We start from the raw sequence: 21,218 nt of genomic DNA on the forward strand, positions 1-21,218 counted from the left end.
AGGATCGGACATGGTCGAAAGAAGAAGATTTTTTTTTCGTTGAATTAAGAATGTGTGCAACAGATGGTGTTGGATAGTTTTTTTTAAATTCATTAAACCCTGCCGAAACCAAAACATAAGAGATAACAAATATTATTCTGTCTATAAAATGTCTAAAATATGTATGATTTTTAATGTCATTACCTGTTATGGCGTAACGTACGCAGGGTTTATTATTTTTGTAAAACTACCCGACACTGTCTACATATTGTATTCTGAGTTCAATGATAACAAATAATAAGTATGGTCAGAGCTTTTTTTAACAAACAAAGGTGCCGAAACTCACCTCTTGTCACACTTCTTACACAGATACCAAAGAAGATTATATTTATTTAATTTATTAAATTTAGAAAATTATATCTTAACAGCATACCTCCACCCTTCGCCATTGGACATTAGTAACACACATTCTGCTGTATTATATAATATAATATGTAACGCTTTTTATAGAATTCTGAAATAAATGTGGAAAATATAAAGCATGAAACCGATTTGCAGCAAGTTGACAATGAATATATTGAAGACAAAATAGGCCTCTTCAATTATGATGAACCTCAAGCTGGTTGCTCGTCGTACACTGGGACCACACCAGTAAATCAGGTATTTTTGAATTTTGTAATAAAAGTACAGGTATGCATGTACTTCACGTACATTTTGGGAATAACCACCGCCATCTTTAGATTAATAAAGCCTGAGCATAACTTTTTGCACAAGCAACGAGTGGTCCACTGCAATACTATTTATTGATAACTTACTTGCAAGCAGAGTTTGATATTCTATAATGACTGAAGTGTGTAAATAAGTTATTAGTTATTGTCGTTTAGAATCGACTGTCACATTGACAGACGTCCTAGTGTATTATGATATTATTATACACAGAAGAAGTTTACTTACTTTGATCGTCACTTCCAATTATTAATAATACATAACCACTAAATCAGATGAACTCCATGGTCTCCAAGATACGTTAAAATAATCTGAAAGAAATCTGAAAATAAGAATACTCCGACATGTGAACACGACAGTCGCGTCAGTATGTGCACTTTATAGCCAATGACAGGTGACAACGGGAGGGGCGAAAAGTAGGACCAGTCGTGTAATGTATCGGCTTACTTCTTCAGTGGGCATTGTAATAACGCATAAAGATCACTAAAGAAACCAATAAGGATAAGGAAGTAGATAAAAGTACGCTGTGTGATAGAGGTTCATGGAGATAACCAGATTGACTCCAGATCAATGGACTTCTCAGGTCTTAAACCGGACACGGTGGTTTTGCCTGCAAGCTCTGTCAGCTTGGCGTAATAGAATCTCCGACTTGCTTATGGGGCGAATTGCAGGATGCCGAGGGAGTATTTCCATAATATGTCAGTTGGAAAAAAAAAGCTTCTCAAGTCGGTCCGACCCTCAGTTGGACTGGTCGACCTTTGCGACTTGGTCTCTACGAGACAAAATTTCAAACGCTTTAAAAAGTTTGCTGCATTTTACGGCGAGCGATAAGTCTCTGATCGAGAATTGACCGTAATACATTATATCAAAGTATGAATCACGCACACTCTAGTGCACGCCAATCAAGGTCTTGGGAAGTGGCTACTGGGACATTTTCGACATAATATTGAAGAGCGCCTATCGCTTGTTACGCCACGGTATACACCTGCTTAACGGGTGTAGAGACGTGGTAGGTTGTGGAGATAAAAGTAAATGTTTGATAGAGGTCGCTAAACAGGTGAAATGGTATTGGGCTTAGATGTTGCTTGGCGAGTGGATAGTCTTTGGATAAATGCCATCATACAGTGGTGTACACAAGGGACACTCAACGCCCACCACAGGAATGCCCCAAAACTCTCTGGATAGACGAACTCTTAATGTTCGGTGGACGTACGTAAGAGAGAAAAACTAGGAACCGATTAGAGGTGACGCCTTCATCCAGCAGTAGATTGACTCCAGTTGATGATGATATATTTTCTAGGGAACAATATTGAAAGGGATTTTACCCTGCTGGGTGTGGTATAACAGGGTATTGATCTTGATTTACTAAAAATATATGATACATCCTAATGGATCCATTAGAATTCAAATTTCATCAAATAGGTACCTCGGTTGATAGTATTAATAATATAGGATAAACTTAAACTCGTATTAAAACTATCTTATTTTCAATAGATATGTTTGATTCATAATGATAGTTGAGGTCCTTAAGTGGACTGTAATTATTTTAAGAGAAGATGAGGAGGTCGGATCTAGGGGTGATGGCGATGGAACAGAATGCTAGACACTGACCTTTGTGATCATGTTTGATGGCTCTGTGATCTGGTTTCAACTCTCACTAGTGCGGTAGTGTTATTTCGGGTCACCCGGTTCGTACACTTACGCACTTTGTGTCACTCTTTTATGGATTATATGTGAAGGTGTATAAATGATGATTATAGATTCGGAATGAGTCTGTATCTATTGAGTCAATCACTTAAGCGACGGAAAGCTATTAGAAGCCCGCTCACGCCCGATATCGAGATGCAACTGAATGTTATTTGTAACACCGTCTCCCATGACCCGTAATTGCTTATTGATTGTCTGGTGACAATAACACTGGGGATTATTAGGTGGGTGAGGAGATAAGAGTGAATGGTAATATAAATGGCCCAACCATATGAATTTAAGTTTGTCACGTAAACATACCGCGTATTAAATATTTGAGGGCAGTTGGCATTCTTTATATCCATTGGTTTAATGGCCCCTTAAATAACGTTGTGAAACCTGATTAAAAACTGATACCACACCCCGTAGGGTAAGCCAGTTTCCGTTAATGTTGTGTGGTGGTAACTGTCAATTCTTGTTGAAGTACTTTGGATTAATTCGAATAAGGCGTACTTATTTTGTTAAGTTTAATAATGATCAGAATCGGTTTCGTCTTCTTCATATAGACATCGGCAAGTGGTTGAAGCTGACGTAACCGGTCCTAATTATTATTCAACTAATTACAGTAAGTATGACAACATCTTTTTTATATAGAATAATTTGACGTAGCTAAATACTGTGTTTTATTTTATTATGGTTTCAGGGGTTATAGTAGTCACTAATTGAATGCGACTGACTATGTACAAATGCACCGATGTACATGTTATTTATTTTAAAACTGTTTATATTTTTTTTTTATATTATCATTTTATTATTACTTTTGGAAGTGTTCATCGATTCTCTACTTTTTCAATTCAATTTATTTATTTTTAACATATTGTGGACATTACAAATCATAAGTTTAAGAAGTAAAAAAAGATATATTATAGTATGTTATTAAACAGTAGAAATATGTACATACAGAAAATATTAATTAGATAGGTACAAGGAAGTACACCGTATGAGTTAAGCAGTCCGTATTTTAATAATTTATTAAACAACGTCCTCCTATACTCATCCTCACGTAGGTGGAATATATCAAAACCCGAAGCAATTTCGTTGAACATAGTTATCGCCCTCCCAATTGGCATTACCAGTGGCAGGTTGGTTCTGCACCTTGGGAGAATAAACAACTGATGTTCTCTATTTCTAAGATAGTTATCAGGGACACACAGGTCAACACTGCCCAGAATGGCAGTTCTCATTTATACCCCGTATAAGTCGAAACAATTATGTAGCAAATATTTTACAGATTATAATTGAGTATTTAATACTTTGTCTGTGGTTTCTTATATCAAACACGTGACCCTATTTTTTTTTTTAGTTTTTTGCTACAAACACCGTATTGGCGAGTGTTGCCAGTATGATCTCAGCGTGGAACCCTACAGCAGTGTACGCGCATTGTAATGACCTACGGATTGGTGCACAAGACGTTACTAAAGGACTTGACGAGAATAATGAAAAATTGAACACAGACGCCATCTGTCACACTGGAACTAACTCAACTGACAAGCCGTTCAAATGTGGCGAATGCAGTTTCGCATGCAAAAAATCAAGTAACATGAAATTACACAAAATGATACATTCTGGTGAAAAACCATTCAAATGTGATGAATGTAATTACTGCTGCATTCAATCTGGCGACATGAAGTCACATAAAATGACTCATTCAGGTGAAAAGCCATTTAAATGTGATGAGTGTCCGTATTCGTGTAGACGGGCCACTGATATGAAATTACATAAAATGACCCATTCAGGTGAAAAGCCATTGAAGTGTGATAAATGTAGTTTCTCGTGTATACAATATAGTAATATGAGATTACACAAAATGACTCATACAGGTGAAAAGCGATATATTTGTCACGTGTGTAATTACTCGTGTATCCAATCAGGCGACATGAAATCACACAAAATGACCCACTCCGGTGAAAAGCCATATAAGTGTGATGTATGTAATTTCTCTTGTATACGATCTGGGGATATAAAATCGCACAAAATGACTCATTCTGGTGAAAAGCCATTTAAGTGTGACGAATGTAATTTTTCCTGCATACGTTCTAACAAGATGAAATTACACAAAATGACTCATTCTGGTGAAAAGCCTTTTATATGCAGTGAATGTGATTACTCGTGTGCAAGATCCGATAAGATGAAATTGCATAAAATGACCCATACTGGTGAAAAACCATTTAAATGTGATGAATGCAGTTACTCTTGTATACAGTTAAGTACGTTAAAATCACACAAAATTACTCATTCTGGCCTTAAAAAAAGAAAAAATTAGAAATGTTACTTGTAAATGAAACGAATCAGTTATTTTACGCCAAATAGCTACGCAACCATCTAGTAAAGTTGCTAATAAGAGCATAAAATGGACTTATCTATATAATATACTCGTGAGATTGCGGTGATTTAAAAAAACTCTACTATAAAATCTATTAAATTTACGTTTTTTTTGTATAATTCAATTAATTACAAAAAAATAATATACCCATTTTCAAATAAACAGTAATACATTTTTATTCTATTATAGGATACGTTACATCTCAGATCCTAACGTTTCAGTGGCGACCCCTAAAAAGGTAGCATTTTGCTTTTTAGTGGGTTGCAAACTAAATAATAAACTAGTCTAAATAAAAAAAAATAATGAATTTCAATAACTGTCAAATAAAGATTTTCATCGGACGGAATTCTGTATTTACTTTTATTTTATGTAATGTAAAATGAATGAGTGCAAAGTAACTATTTGAACAATCAATCGTAGGGATCCGCGACTCTATGAAAATGCTTCAGCTTTGATAGTTGAAATACCTGGAATGCTTTCTGAAGATAATCCGTTATGGATTAACAGGAGGTGGAAAGACCAAAGATCTTTCGAGAATTCGAAGAGATAATTTGGGGAAAGACGTTAAGGAGCTGTTGTCTGGCTGAACCATACAAGTGGACCTACTGTTTTGTAGCGACAGAAGATTGAGGAAGTTAGGGAGCAATAAGAGATGAAGTGCTTTGAAGAAAAAATGCGAATTTATTTGACACTCTACTCTTGAAAAATATGTTTTGGTTTCTGTAAAATTTAAAGGGAATCGAATAATAATACAAAAATTAAAACTTAAGATACAACCGGAGAATATAAAAGTCATAAAAGGGCTAGATAAAGCGTATTGTATTTATTACAGTCAACAGATAGTAGAAGCAAATTCTTAATAATAATTTTAATCTAAAAAAGTACAGTTAAAACAAAGTGTGATGAATCTGACTGGTTGAGCTTTTAAGTGGACTGTAATTATTTTAAGGGAAGATGATGAGGTCGGATCTAGGGGCGGGGGAGATGGAACAGAATGCCAAACATTGACCTTTGTGATGATGTTTGATGGCTCCGTGGTCTGGTTTCAACTGTCACTCGGGCGGTATCGTTGTTTTGGGTCACCCGGTTCGTACACTCCCGCACTTTGTGACACAGTTTTATGGATTATATGTGAAGGTGTATAAATGATGATGATAGCTTATTATGAATGAGTCTGTATCTATTGAGTCAACCATTTAAGCGACAGTAAGCTATTAGAAGCCCGCACGCGTCCGCTGTCGAGATGCAACTGAACGTCTCTTTGCAACACGGTCTATCATGACGCATAATTTCTTATACATTGTCTCGTGTCAATAACACTGGGGATTAGGAAGTGGGTGATGAGATAGGGAATGGAATGAGAATATAAATGGCCCAACCACCGGGTTCAAACATAAACAAAGACAAACTGAAAGAAAATGAAATGATTTATATATTAATCCACACTTTGTACTCTATTTTTATGATCATATTTATTGAGATTTATAATTATTTTTATGCAAATTTAACGTGATTCACTTAGTAATTACTCTATTATAATAGGGGGTCGTATTTGAATTAAGATTTTAAACCAGTGTATTATCATTGATGGCTCTAAATTCATGGTCGGAGTTAGCCCCCTCCTCCAAAAGCTATTTCCATCCTGGACGAATCAGCTCCGACGTTTTTCAGTTACTTTCCTAAGCATAAATCTTCCGTAACGCAGTCCAGCAATCTCGCTTTCGGTCGTCCATCTATTTCTCTGCCCTCTTGTGGATTGTATATTGGTCGCTTTCGCTGGTAACTCCTCCGGCATTCCATCCACGTGGTTGATTTAGCGCCATCCCCGCATTTTCATATACACTATCACGTGATCTTTTCGCCGTATAAAAAGTGTATACTAAAATATCCTCATTTCGATATTTTGTTAAACTTTACTTACTATAATTTTTAAGTAATCATCGTTAAGGGGGGACATGCTCGTCGAAGGTCAAAATTGAGTTTTTATTGTATATTCAAACCATGATCCTGGACACTCCTTAAACGTTGTAGATGATCTATTTATATAATTTTGAAGCCTTATTATCCTTTATAGTTATTTTAAACATTTCATGACTGCATGAAGTATTTTTGTTACATAAAATAGTATTCTTTTAAACCTCTCGCTCTAATGTTTTAGAATATAGTCATATTTCGGTACATAACTGTGCAGTGGTGTTAGGATTTTTTACATTTATTAATTTTTAAACGCATTTATAAAACCATTAGCATAATTTATTACGAGATAATTTTTGTAAAATATTCACGATAAAAAATTATATTGATAATCTCTGTGATCCCAAATTTGACAAGAATAAGGCATTTTATTATTCAAAAAATCGGCAAGATTAACACATTTCAAGATAATTCCAAAGATATTTTTTATAAGGTACGTCTTTGTCCATTCAAGTGTGATAAACATCTTATGAATAATGATTGCTTTATAATAATTATTGACCTAAGAATAAGGTAGTGTTTTTTTGAAATACGCCATTTCTTTTGTCATTCCCTAGTAGTTAAGCTACAACATACGGCCGTAGCCATAAATTGACAAACTATAATTGAAGTAGGGAGTAAAATGATATTGACGCGCGTGTTTGAACATGTACCGTTTAAAAAAAAATAAAAAAAAATTCGGTTAGATACATGTTCAAACACGCGCGTTAACATAATTTTACTCCCTACTTTAATTATAGTTTGTCATTTTATGGCTACGGCCGTATGTTGTAGCTTAACCACTAGGGAATGACAAAAGAAATGGCGTATTTCAAAAAAACACTACCTTCTTCTTAGGTCAATAATTATTATAAAGCAATCATTATTCATAAGATTTTTATCACACTTGAATGTTCAATGACATAGCTTATAATAAATATCTTTAGAATCATCTTCAAATGTGTTAATCTTGCCGATTTTTTGAATAATAAAATGCCTAATTCTTGTCAAATTTGGGATCACAGAGATTATCAAAATAATTTTTTATCGTGAATATTTTACAAAAATTATCTCGTAATAAATTATACTAATGGTTTTATAAATGCGTTTAAAAATTAATAAATGTAAAAAATCTTAACACCACTGCACAGTTCTGTACCGAAATATGACTATATTCTAAAACATTAGAGCGAGAGGTTTAAAAGAATACTATTTTATGTAACAAAAATACTTCATGCAGTCATCAAATGTTTAAAATAACTATAAAGGATAATAAGGCTTCAAAATTATATAAATAGATTATCTACAACGTTTAAGCAGTGTCCAGGATCATGGTTTGAAAATACAATAAAAACTCAATTTTGACCTTCGACGAGCATGTCCCCCCTTAAAGGCTACATGGTGTGTTAAATTCCCACCTCCGCTCCCGTTATGTATATGCAGCCACGTCATACGCGGCCGGCTAACATAACCCTTACGTGTGCCAGATCAAAGAATTTAAGCCCTCATTTTGTCCCGAGCAGAGCCGCACGGGACTGGTGATGCAACCTTGCACCGAAGTGCGAATGCATGATGTTAATTTATATGGCAACTATCAGAGTGACTTTAGTTTGAAGAGTCGCAAGGGGAGTCGAGAGTGTCCCGCCCCCCGTACGCTCTGGCGAATTTAGTAAAGGCCGCAAAATTGGCCTCGGTTGCCACCATGTCCGTGTGTCCTATTGGGCCCGAATGGGGTCGGACCCGGGTGGTTAAAGGCTAGTAGACCTTTCAATAATACAATATCTATCATTATTTATGATTTATTTTTTTTGTAATTTTCTTTGTAAAACTATCTCCGCAGAGAGCAGTTATATTATTTAGTGAATAAGAATAGTAATTGTATGAAGTAGGTACTCCTAGATAATTTATGATATGTATAATATATATAAACAAATTTGTAAAACAGTTTATATGAAAAAAAATTAACTATGTAAATACTGTTTGACATTTATATAACAAATGTTTCAAATATATTATTTTGTCAAATATTAAGCCATTTATTATTAATTGAACTAACGTTTACGTGGTAGAAGTATATTATAATAATATACTACAAGAGTCCGCTCCTTAAATTGTTTTAATACGTACTTAATGATTATTTGATATCCCAGAAATATGTATGCATATTATGTAAGTTTGTGTATACATGTTCATGTGTGTGTATTAATACCGGGAAGAAGGACTCACATGTATCTTGGTGGACCCTGATCCAGCATTACTTCAAGTTGGGGGGAAATGTGTGACACCATACGACATGATATTGATTAAACACATTTTTTGATTTATAATTCTGGGCAGAATTGCTATATATTTAAGCTAACACATAGGTAAACATCGATAATTTACATTATTAACTACACTTAAGGAAGTCTTAGATCAGTTACCGCACTGTCGCTATTTTTGAGCACGTGTTTGGACACATTGGCGAAATTGACGCCGAAGAATTTTGTCGGAGGCGCGATGTGTGTTTTAGGGTAGTTATAGGAATTAATATTAACACATTATCGGTAAAAGGGGTGAACTGATTCCAATTTAGGGTAACATATTATCCGGCTTATCTTGACATCTCGTCCGGTCTATTTAGGGATTAATTGCAAACTGAATATTTTTTTTCCAAAAAGCCTGTTGGTTGGCAAGAAGGCGGGAGACGCATCGCCACGGCTGTGAGGTGAGGGGAAGTTATGCGGCCAAGTTAAAACCTAACGGTGATTTTTTTTTGTCATTTAGTCGGCGTGTACAATTTTCTTTTCGCCCATCGAGGGTGCTATTATTTACTTAGCTTTGTCAGGGGCTCTAAACATTCTTCAGGGGTGTTGGATATTTTTGTTGTTAGATTGTTGATTTGGAATTTGGAACTGTCCCACACCAGGGTTTTTTCGTTTGATAACAGTATATAAAATAATCAAAACTTCAAAAATAAATATACCAATTATATTATAAGGTTATGTCACATGAAATTGACTTTTAATCACTCTGTAGTTTTCAACAAGAGATGGCGTGTGTTCTGGACTTTACTGGAAATTTCCCAATTGACACGTCCAGCCACGCAAGATGCTGTTTTCAAAGCTCTTTTCGATTTAAAAGCACGTGACAGACCAGGGAGCGAGCTGTGACTCATACTTCATACAAGCACATTTTCTTAATATTAGGCCTTATTACCTACATATAAACAATCTTAGTCTTACGGCGATGCGAATGCGATCGCAGCGCGGTTTGAAGCGATATAAAGCAAAGCGATGCGAAGCGGATACGTTCTCCCACGTGACCAGTCACCAGTCGGCATCGCACATTCATCATGGACGGACGCAAGGGCTTTTTATTTGAAAACTTATATTTTTAATACAAAATTTTACAGATATATACTTATATTATATATCTAGAAAGACACGTCCATGGAGAATTCCACAACCCATTTTATTGAAAGAGTATGCTCGAATGTTGCCTACAACATTTTGACATCATGGTGTTTTAACAGAAAGTCGTTTTGCCACCAAAATATCCACCAATATGAAGTCTTATAGACGTTATGTAATGCACAATGAGTGTTTATTTTTATTTATATTGAAGCTTTTTATACTAAATAATATTAATAATCTAATGTTTTATATGGACGAAGTTATGCCACGATTCTCTAACTTCGCCTAGTATGTTTTAGTAGGTCCAGTACTAAATTATTGTCAATGGATACTCACGAAATCCATTAAATAGTGACCTCAAGCAAATATAGGTCTTATGCCTAACACAATTAGATATATTTTAAAGAAATATATACGTAGGCGATGATAGGAATCCGCCAATTATTTTCAGCGACCTATTTCTGTTGAAGAAAGATTGATGGTACCTATGGTGAATGTATGCTTTTGCTAACAAAGTCTCTCTGTCTGTTAATATCCGCGAGTAGCCAAAAATGTTCATTAAGGCTATACTTCAGCCGGGGCACTGTCTAAAACGATCGTGACTACGCGACGCGAAGATTGTGCAAATGACCCATGCAGAACAAAACATAATTTTTCATAAAAAGTCAACATGCGTCCATTTAATGTTATGTTTATTGTTCAATTACTAATAATAATAATATATTCATTGACATATTTTCTTTTTCAAGTAAATGGGTAACATTTTTTAAGTCATCTTGACACAATTTAAGACAAGTGCTTACGTGTGGGGACCTCGAGGCAGGACGGACGTGCATGGGTGGCCTAAATCGGTCCGCCCGAATTGGAGATGGCTTACCGACGTAAACCTAACGCCCGGACAAAGGCTTGCCGACGTCGGAATTTGGTTCCACCAAGGAGACCTGGATTATCGTAAGCTGTATCGTTACATTTGTTCCATTATTTATTAATCCCTCTCGCGGGATTGTCAGAGTTTATTTTCTCGTTATTCAGGGTTTGATCCGTTAGCTGCATTTGTTCATTTTTCTAACCTGTAATTTACCTGTCAAACTTATCGACAATATATGACTTATATCTTGAACTCAACTTAAACTTTTATTTCGCTCCTAGACTCCTTAATTTATAGCCTTCTCAGATCTAGGGGCTGGCGCCCACCTTCCAGCATCCGTGCTGGGTATTATACATTGGTTTATCCTTTAGATATTTACGTTCCGGAGAAATGAAATTTGATAACGGCCGTTGGTACTCAAAAAACCCACGACCGGAAGGTAGTAGTCTTTTATACTGGCTAGCCGGCCTTTACATATATCTCCTCTATAAACCTTGACACAAAACCTACGTTACATTTGGCGCCCAACGTGGGGCCCGATGTCATGGTATGATTTGACAAGGGGATAAGGAATAGGTATGGATGGGGATATAGGATAGGGATAGGTTGGGGATAAGCATGAGACTCGGGGAAATAGGATGCAGGGTCGTGGATGGTTTGACAATTACCTCTAAGACCTCAGTTACCTGTCCGGTTACTACACTCATTCGTTGGATGTTCCTGTATAATAATAATAAAGTACATAAAGATGGAATAAATATAAATATCTCGGATTGAGCGCCACTCTATGTTGATGCATAGAGACAATAGTGATAAGGAAAATTAAATAAAAAGCAAGTAGAGAAATTTCAACAATTGTATAATTAATAAATAAGATAACTTGCGGGCTACAGTGTATAGAGAAATATAATTACTTAAGTGAATCACGAGCACCTAATGCGATTTAAAACAAATAAGAACAAAAACCCAAAAGCTAATTCGAAACAAAGACTACTTCGGTGGACCGTAACATAAATGAACAATAAATACCAATTACACAAAAGGCTCTCCAGCCTATTCGCTGCCCTCGATTCCTTCCAGGACGGAATCGAGGGGTCCGTCTTCAAACGTGGGGGAACCGTGGAGTTCCTCCGATCTCCTGTCGTGGGGGGGACGTCCTTCGGATGACCATCGTCCACGTCTCCAAAACGTCAGGAAATCGAAAGCCCTGTGCCCAGGGTCCGAGGCTCGGAACGGGCCAAGACGTCTGCTTCCTTCGAAAGGTCAAGACTGAGAGATCGACTCCCGCTTCACCTTCGTGTAAAAAGCCCGCTATCTCCTATAGCGCCGGAAATAGTGTCACGAACTCCGTACAAACTATCCCGTGCGCAGGCGTGGTCCGGTCGTACTTTTGCGTAGTGTTGCCCTCGTAAAGACTTCCTTGACTTAGTGTGTTATGTTATAAAATAACATGACACTAGGCAGCGCCAAAATGAAACCTCATTTTTTTTTATACATTATTTTTATCATCCTTCATGAGTCATATATCTAAGAAATGTGTTGTATGGATACATTACCAACAAAATATCAGACTAATCGCAAATCTGCATGTGTGGTCTCTGGTTTCTGGTCACCAAGGACGTTGAAAGGCAACGGAAGTAAGCTAGATATCGTGAACCCGAGAAAACCAGTGAGCTGATTTTTTTTATGGAAAGATATTTTCATTATTACTTAGTTTATGTAGCTATTTCTATATATTCCAAATGATTTCCTCGATTTGCCGCCCATCGAGTAAATGCCGCCCCCAAGCGACGCTCAATCTGCCTACCCCCACGGGACGTCACTGAATAGACAGCTCGACTTTCGCTCTCCAACCGTTCAAAATTTCATCGCACCTATAGTTGAAAATTATTTACCGTTTCACTAAAGTACCGTCTTAATGTTGTGCTGATGTTCAGGTGTGTAAATAAGTGTAATAATAGTATAGAGCCTCCAAAATTATAGGATTTGGGGAAAAATGTAGTACGCGTTGTCATCTGTTGAAAATTTATAGGTTTTTTGTTTCTCACAAAAAAATAACCAAGAATTTGAGAAACTGCGAGACCCCTTTTTATTTAAGTACCTCTTCCTACCAAAACCGCTTACCGACGAATTCAAAAAATTTCATTTTAAACCAAAACTAAGCTATTTTTACTTTTTACGGACAATTTTTTCCAGGTTATCCAATTTTTGTTATTTTGAGAACGGAAATATCGAAATTTTAGAAGGTACTTTTTTCAATATTTTTCATATATTCAAAATTATAGTATTTTGGGCGTACCATACATTTTTTATATCGTACATAGTACGCAGACCAAAATTATAGTACAAAATACTATAATTATAGTACGGTTAGCAGCACTGCTCTGGAATGACCTCATGTGTGGATATTTCAAGAAATGGAAGTTCTTCAATTACAATTTCATCGTCTTCATCATCTTCCCTAGAAGGATTCAATGGTTTTGATACAATGCAAAATAATTCAGTGGAAACATCTAAGCTGTGGTTATAGAGTGTTAAGTTTCCAGGGGGTAGGTACATCGCTATAGGTTTCCAATTCTGTACCTACACTCCAAATATTTTTCAGTAGTATTCTGAAATATAGAAATAATTTTATTAAATTAGTAATGAGATGAAACACTAGAAATAGATTAGTCAACGACTAATTATAAGAATATAATAAAGCCGCGTTGCCACGATCCCAGTACACTCGAACCTAATGCACTTGTACGAGACAGCTTCATACTAATCACTCCTATACGAGCAAACTCGGAAGAGTAGGACGCGGCCTGAGTACCTTGGTTAGCAGTAATTAGTATGACGCTGTCTCGTACGAGTGTACTACTCAGATCGTGGCAACGCAACTTAAGATAGAATGATAATTGTACTTACTATTAATGCAGATTGTAGTATGTAGGTATCCTCAATATTTGAAGCTATAACTTCCTGACAAGCAAACAAGGATATGGCTTAGGCTTACTCGCATATAACTTCTACGGCTCTACATGCGAGGAAGCTTCTAGGATTCATCATGCGACGATCCAAACCATTCAGGAATCCAAATGTATTACGTACACTGTACGTCTCATTTGTGCGTAGCATTCTTGAATATGGGTCGATTATCTGGTGTCCTTATGAGGTTTCTTATAAGCTTATTTTAGAACGCGTCCAGAAAAATTTCTTCGATGTCTTTATTATAAGACATTTAACTATTTTCCTTTTAATAATTCGTCAAATGATTATTTTCCGACTGCCTTTGTACAAGGCATGCTTACTTTTCACTCTCTTGAATCTCGTCAGTTTTTTCTTCTCTTGAAACACATTTGCTTGTTAGCGCGAGGGATGGTTTCCAATCCAGGTGTCTTAATAAATTTGAATTTACATGCGCCTGCGAATTACCTACGTGGTCGCAGCCATGTTTTATTCTGGATCGGAACCGTTCCCTCGTGTCAAGCCTATCAGGCACCATTAGCGAGTGGTGCAAGATTAGTAAATGCGCTCCCTAAAGACATATACATTTTCAGTGATGTACTTTGCATTTTGTTTTTGAAACCTTTATTTTTCTCTGTAAAATTGTATGTTTTTGGTTTAAAAAAAAATATTTTTCTGTATTAAATTGTACTGAAGTATGTTTTGATTTAATTTGTTTTTCTGTTATTATTATATTCTATATTGCAATATTTGTTATAATGTAAAGCTCATGTTGTGTACGTCTTGGATTTAGATTTGTTATGTCCACAATGTTTCGTATTCTTAAATAAAAATAAATAAATAAGTATCTTAGACTTAGAAGACGAATTTTGTTTTGTTATTTCCACAATGACTTGTGTTTTAAAATATATAAATACAAAATTAAAGAAAAAATTGCAAACAATAAGAGTAAAATGTAGTGTACTATAATAATCATTAATAAGACATTTATTTATACAGGTTATCGTTTATTATTTTATTTAATTTCTAAATTTTAAAATAATGTGATAAAACATGAAACAAAAATAATCTGTCAATTTTATTAGTAGGCTTTCATAATATTTAATGCATCTTTATTTATTTTTAGCGTTCAAATGACCTAAAAATGAATGCTTCTAAAAAATAACAATAAATTAGGTTTTTTTATAAAACTACATTTCTATTCGCCAGACATACGATAGTTCTTGCAGGAAAAAAACCATTGATAATAAAATCAACAGTGATGATTTTATTATCAATGGTCAGACCGAACTTTATGCTATAGTGGAAAAAAAACATTGGGATTAAATCAAATAACAGCATAAAAGTAGTCGTTCGAGACGGCACATAGCAAAGTTTCATGGAAAAATCCATTAAGTCACTATATTACACTACACATGCATTTATTTATAGAAATATTGACCAAAAAGAGTCATTTTAAGCATACCAAGTTGCGAGCATCTATAGAAACACTGTTGGAATTTTTAAGGTTTTACACTAGAATGTGTCATTTTATGAGTTTTAAGCATACCAAGTTGCGAGCATCTATATGCGCATACATTGCATGAATAAGGTTTTTCACCAGAATGTCTCTTTTCGTGTCTTTTAAGATAACTCAGTGTCGAGCATTTGTATGAGCACACACTACATTTGTAGGGTTTTTCACCTGAATGTGTCATTTCATGATTTTTAAGCATATTAAGTCGCGAGCATTTATATGTGCATACATTGCATTTATAAGGTTTTTCACCAGAATGAATCATTTTATGTGTTTTAAGATAACTTGGTATCGAGCATCTATACGAGCATACATTGCATTTATAAGGTTTTTGGCCAGAATGTGTCATTTTATGAGTTTTAAGCATACCAAATTGCGAGCATCTATATGCGCATACATTGCATGAATAAGGTTTTTCACCAGAATGTCTCTTTTCGTGTCTTTTAAGATAACTCGGTGTCGAGCATTTGTATGAGCACACACTACATTTGTAGGGTTTTTCACCTGAATGTGTCATTTCATGATTTTTAAGCATATAAAGTCGCGAGCATTTATATGTGCATACATTGCATTTATAAGGTTTTTCGCCAGAATGTATCATTTTATGTGCTTTAATATTACTCCGTATCGAGCATCTAAACGAGCATACATTGCATGAATAAGGTTTTTCACCAGAATGTCTCTTTCCATGTCTTTTAAGATTACTCGGTGTCGAGCATTTGTATGAGCACACACCACATTTGTAGGGTTTTTCACCTGAATGTGTCATTTTATGACTTTTAAGCATATGAAGTAGCGAGCATCTATATGTACAAACATTGCATTTATAAGGTTTTTCACCATAATGTATCATTTTATGTGTTTTAAGATTACATAGTTTCGAGCATCTGTACGAGCATACATTGCATTTATAAGGTTTTTCACCGGAATGTGTCATTTTATGAGTTTTAAGCCTACCAAGTTGCGAGCATCTATATGCGCATACATTGCATGATAAAGGTTTTTCACCGGAATGTGTCATTTTATGAGTTTTAAGCGTACAAAGTTGCGAGCATCTATATGCGCATACATTGCATGAATAAGGTTTTTCACCAGAATGTCTCTTTCCATGTCTTTTAAGATTACTCGGTGTCGAGCATTTGTATGAGCACACACTACATTTATAGGGTTTTTCACCAGAATGTATCATTTTATGTGTTTTAAGATAACTCGGTATCGAGCATCTATATGAGCATACATTGCATTTATAAGGTTTTTCGCCAGAATGTATCATTTTATGTGTTTTAAGATAACTCGGTATCGAGCATCTATATGAGCATACATTGCATTTATAAGGTTTTTCGCCAGAATGTGTCATTTTATGAGTTTCAAGCCTATTAAATCGCGAGCATCTATATGCGCATATATTGCATGTACAAGGTTTTTCACCAGTATTTCTTTGATCAGGAATTACGTACGTATGAAATATTTTGTGTTTTTTTAGAGCACTTTCGCATCCAAAAACTGCATTACAAATGGTACAAATCAAATTACGTGCGAAATGTATTACTCTTCTCAGAATAAGTCTAAGTTCCTTCGGAGTATTTTGTTTAATTATTTCTTTTTTTATGTTTTGTTTATCAATTGTCACTTCTGAATACTGTATAATTCCATCTTGGATTCCATGAGATGATGCTTGTTGACTGTTATGTGTATCGAGATGCCTTGTGAAAAATCCCTTAGTCGAAACCTAGAAAAACCATAACAGTCAAACTCAATATTATAATTCCAAATATTGCTCTATACTCTTACTTTTGAGTCATTTGTTTCGATGCTTTTGCCTTTCGGCATCTTCAGACATTATTAAATAAAGAAATGAGTGGGAAAATGACGATAATATATTATTAAAAGATACCGATTGGATAAAGTAATTCACTTATGTGAATAAGATAGTGTCACTCTGCAACAGCTGTCCTATGTTTATTATTTCTATTATTTCTCGATAAAACAATTATTTATGATTACAGAATTACGTACAATTAAGTAGTTTTGTATCATTTTAAATAACAAATATTGTCACTGTCAATTAAAAATATTCTGTGTTAGTGCGTCATTGGAGGGTGTGCGTAGTGCCCAAAGATGCCGACAGGCGAAACCAAGGTCATAAAAAATACTCAAATTGATCAGTACTTATGTGATTTAAAACTACCTGAATTTAAATTCACATTTCATGAAGCTACTTCAATCAATAGAATAAAGAAAATTAATTATATCGTACTTTGGAATTTCACATACTTTCATAAACTACTAGCTAACCGGTACTACTTGATATTGGAAGAATTATCGTGTGGTGTGGGATTTGCTATTTGGTAGTGAAACACAAAATAATAACTGTACCTAGGATATCTGAAAAAAAGTTTGATTTTTTGAAAATTGAAAACGAGTAGACGGAAGCTCGTCTTCAAAGAAACTATTCTAAAAAGTATAGCTCTCAGCATTTTAGTGATAGGCGAAATTAAAATATCTATTTTTCCGTAGTATCAAATTATACGACTGCAATATTTCCCAGCTACTAGGATGTCCATTGACGCAAATGCCATTTTAGTTGCTGACTCGATCGATATAATTATTTACTAAGATATAATGAAAAGTATATTATTTTAACTGTATAAAAAGCGAATAATATTTCATCGATATGTCACTCGAATATACGTTTCAAGTCTGTTACTATCGCAGTCTTTATATCGCTTCGCCCAACATCTGATTGTACCGAGATGCGGACCTCGGATCCGTACCTATCATAAGTTTAGTATTGTAGCATAACTACTGTGACATACTATTGTACCAACCGTAACGCCTAATAAAACTCGCTCCTGCATCCGTTTTCGACGTCTTCACCATCATCCTCAACACCATGACCTACCACACGTCCACAACTCCCCCAGTGGTAAACACATCGAACCCCACAAAAGTTTTATTTTTGCCGCCCCTAAGCGAGGCATGATCTGCTTTCCTTCATAATATCAAATATAACGAATCAGATGGTAAGGTATATGATTAAATGTACCGCTAGAAGTTATAACTGTTATCAAAGATGTCAAAACTAGGAATAAATATAATGTGGAGTGTCTGAATGTACCCGAATAACTGATTGGGGTTCACGGTGGAATCGACGAAGAGCAGTCGGCAGGGTAAAATTGGTAGTCAGTGGCACTGCCGAAAATGTGGACTTTCCGAACTTCGCAGCGAGTAGCATACAAACAGTATGTGAATGCAGACCGAAGTATGTGATTAGTGGTAGCCATCGGAGAATGTTGTTATTATATTCAAAATTAAATCCATATGTAACCCATTTCCTGTCATATAAAGTAGGTATTTTCTTACGAAACGGACCCTTTAATACTATTATTCTGTGTGCAAACATGCATCATGCACCATAGTATGGTTATCATTATCAGAAATCGTGTACTTATCCATAAGTGAATTGAATTTATGATTATTGATGCAAGTAGTTAGTAAGTAGCAGGGATGGCCGGCTACGGCGACGGAACCCTGCTACTTACTAACTACGCCGTGGCCGGCCCTCCCTCACCCTACAGCGGTGCTACAAGAGCGACCTACGTGCTGCAGGTCTGACATGGCGGTAGGCACAAGAGTTGGCGATGGACCGAGGGAAGTGGCGCCAACTGCTTGCCCTATGTCCCAATGTTGGGACGTGACAGGGTGGAAGAAGGAGAAGTAAGTAACAATCAGTGACGTCCCAATTCTCCCCCTCCCGTGACTTTTACCAAACCGACTCTAATTAGTCATTCAATCCAAACTCATCGGCAGGTACCTAGATGTTTTTGACTGTTTATGACTTTTTCATAGCAGTAGGTAATCCAATAAAATATTCATTTATTAGTTTGTTATTTAACGGAGTAATATTTGCGTCTTATCAAAAAATGGACTCATTGAAGTATTGTGCGTTCTTTAAGGATTTCCGAATGTCTCTTGTCATTATAAGTTGGCCACGGATTATTGACGACAGTAAACGGAATATATTCAGAAAAAATATATTCAGCGATTAATTCTCCCTTGAAAATGCCGCCTATATGCCGCGCAAGATAGTTTTACAACACAATTAATCAGTTAGGTAGTGACCCACCTGTGAATCAGTATTAAGCATTGGCCCAGTCGAGGAAGTACTGAATTCTTCCATCGGATGACAGCTGCTTTCATCGACGTCACGTTTGATAACCTACAAATAAACCAATAAGTAGGTATACGGTTTCAATATAATAGCGCCTGTACAAATGCATGGAATTACTGTCGGCAATTAGTCTGCTTATTTTAAACTGTCATGACAATAACTGTTTACACGTAAAAGTACTGACTGTGCTCCAATCTCATTCTTCAAGAGTAAGCGAGACGCGAGGTTGTCATTTTATACTTATTATTAGGCGATTCATTATTTCTTGAAATGGCGCACCTGTGCCGCGCATGACATTTTTACAATACAATCTGCGGCCCGCGAAGAAATATTTTTCCTAAAAAAAACAAGCCGACCATGAAAAATTGGGAACCTGCGGCCCGCGACGAAATATCTTTCCTAAAAAAAACGAGCCGACCATGAAAAATTGGGAAAATTTTCATTTTCAACAGATGACAACGCGTACTATATTTTATCCCCAAATACTATAATTTTGGAGGCTCTGTACTATAATTCCACTTTCAAAATATGGCAACACTGAATACAATTAATCAGTAAGGCACCCACCTGTGAATCATTACTGAACAGCGGCCCAGTCGAGCAAACGCCGAATTCTTCATTCGGAAGACAGTTTCCATCGACGTCAGGTTTGATATCAATCTACAAACAAACCAATAAGTATGTACCTATACAGTTTCAATAGAACGTTTCGAAGACAAAGAAAAAGTAAGTATAAAAAACACTAATGCAACATTAATTATTAAGTATTATGAAAATAACCTGAATTATGGCATCGTCAACAAGTTCTGGCGGTGATCGACCTTCCTGGCTAATAGAATGGATATTTGGTATACTGAAATCAATAACTCTGTGTAGTGCTTCGTCATCTGCCTCAATGTCCATTGGTTCACTTTTAATGTCCATTTTAACAATATTATTTATGACAGAAATCTGAAATACAACACGAAACACGTGTCACAATAGGTTATGAAAGCCGTCTATTGCTGTAATGACAGTTTTTACATAACTAAATCATTAATACAACAAACAGCGTTCACTATTATGTTGAAATATAAAGATTTACACTGATCAATGTGTTATAATTGGACTTTTGTTGGACGAGAATACGTTATATGTGTAGCGTGCCAGTGCGAGCACAACGGTGACAAACAAAATGGCGTCCCATCTTTTAGTGCAGTTAGTGATGGGCAAAAAGTATCGATTTTTTTGTCATTTCAATCAATTTATTCTTTTCCCCAGTTGAAATATTAATCAAATGCCGATTGGCGATTCCCGCGCATTATAAATAAAATTACATAGCAATATTTTATGTGTTATTTTTGGCCTAGTTTTTTTTCTAAATTTTTGTTCTAGGCGAGGAATGTTTTGTTTTATTATTCGTTTGTCATTATTTATATACGTCATGTAATGCAATATGGCAGAGTTGTCTACCTAATTTTGTAGGTACCACCGAACAGATGTTATTCAAAACTATATTTTGCATTATAGGTACTATTCGCCAAAAGTACTAAAATTTCGCTATTATTTGCGTAGAATGCGAAATCTTTAAGTGAGAACGGTGTCGGCGATCG

General features: G+C 35.6%; 1 protein-coding gene and 1 long non-coding RNA gene across 3 annotated transcripts in view; one reads left to right on the forward strand and one right to left on the reverse strand.

Moving 5' to 3' along the window:
* The window catches only part of LOC147076407 (uncharacterized), a 493,316-nt gene that overhangs the window by 119,684 nt on the left and 352,414 nt on the right, over positions 1–21,218 (forward strand). The window lies entirely within an intron of this gene.
* On the reverse strand, positions 14,933–20,540 carry LOC147076414 (uncharacterized). The gene is made up of 4 exons (XR_015069616.1): positions 20,407–20,540; positions 20,194–20,286; positions 19,582–19,674; positions 14,933–17,184 (listed from the first exon to the last, which is right to left on the reverse strand). It is a non-coding gene; the product is annotated as an uncharacterized LOC147076414 (long non-coding RNA).

The sequence above is a fragment of the Rhyacophila brunnea genome, unplaced genomic scaffold (genome assembly GCF_057557595.1).
Source record: "Rhyacophila brunnea isolate RB1 unplaced genomic scaffold, BYU_Rbru_1.0 scaffold_13, whole genome shotgun sequence".
NCBI classification, from domain to species: Eukaryota; Metazoa; Arthropoda; class Insecta; order Trichoptera; family Rhyacophilidae; genus Rhyacophila; species Rhyacophila brunnea.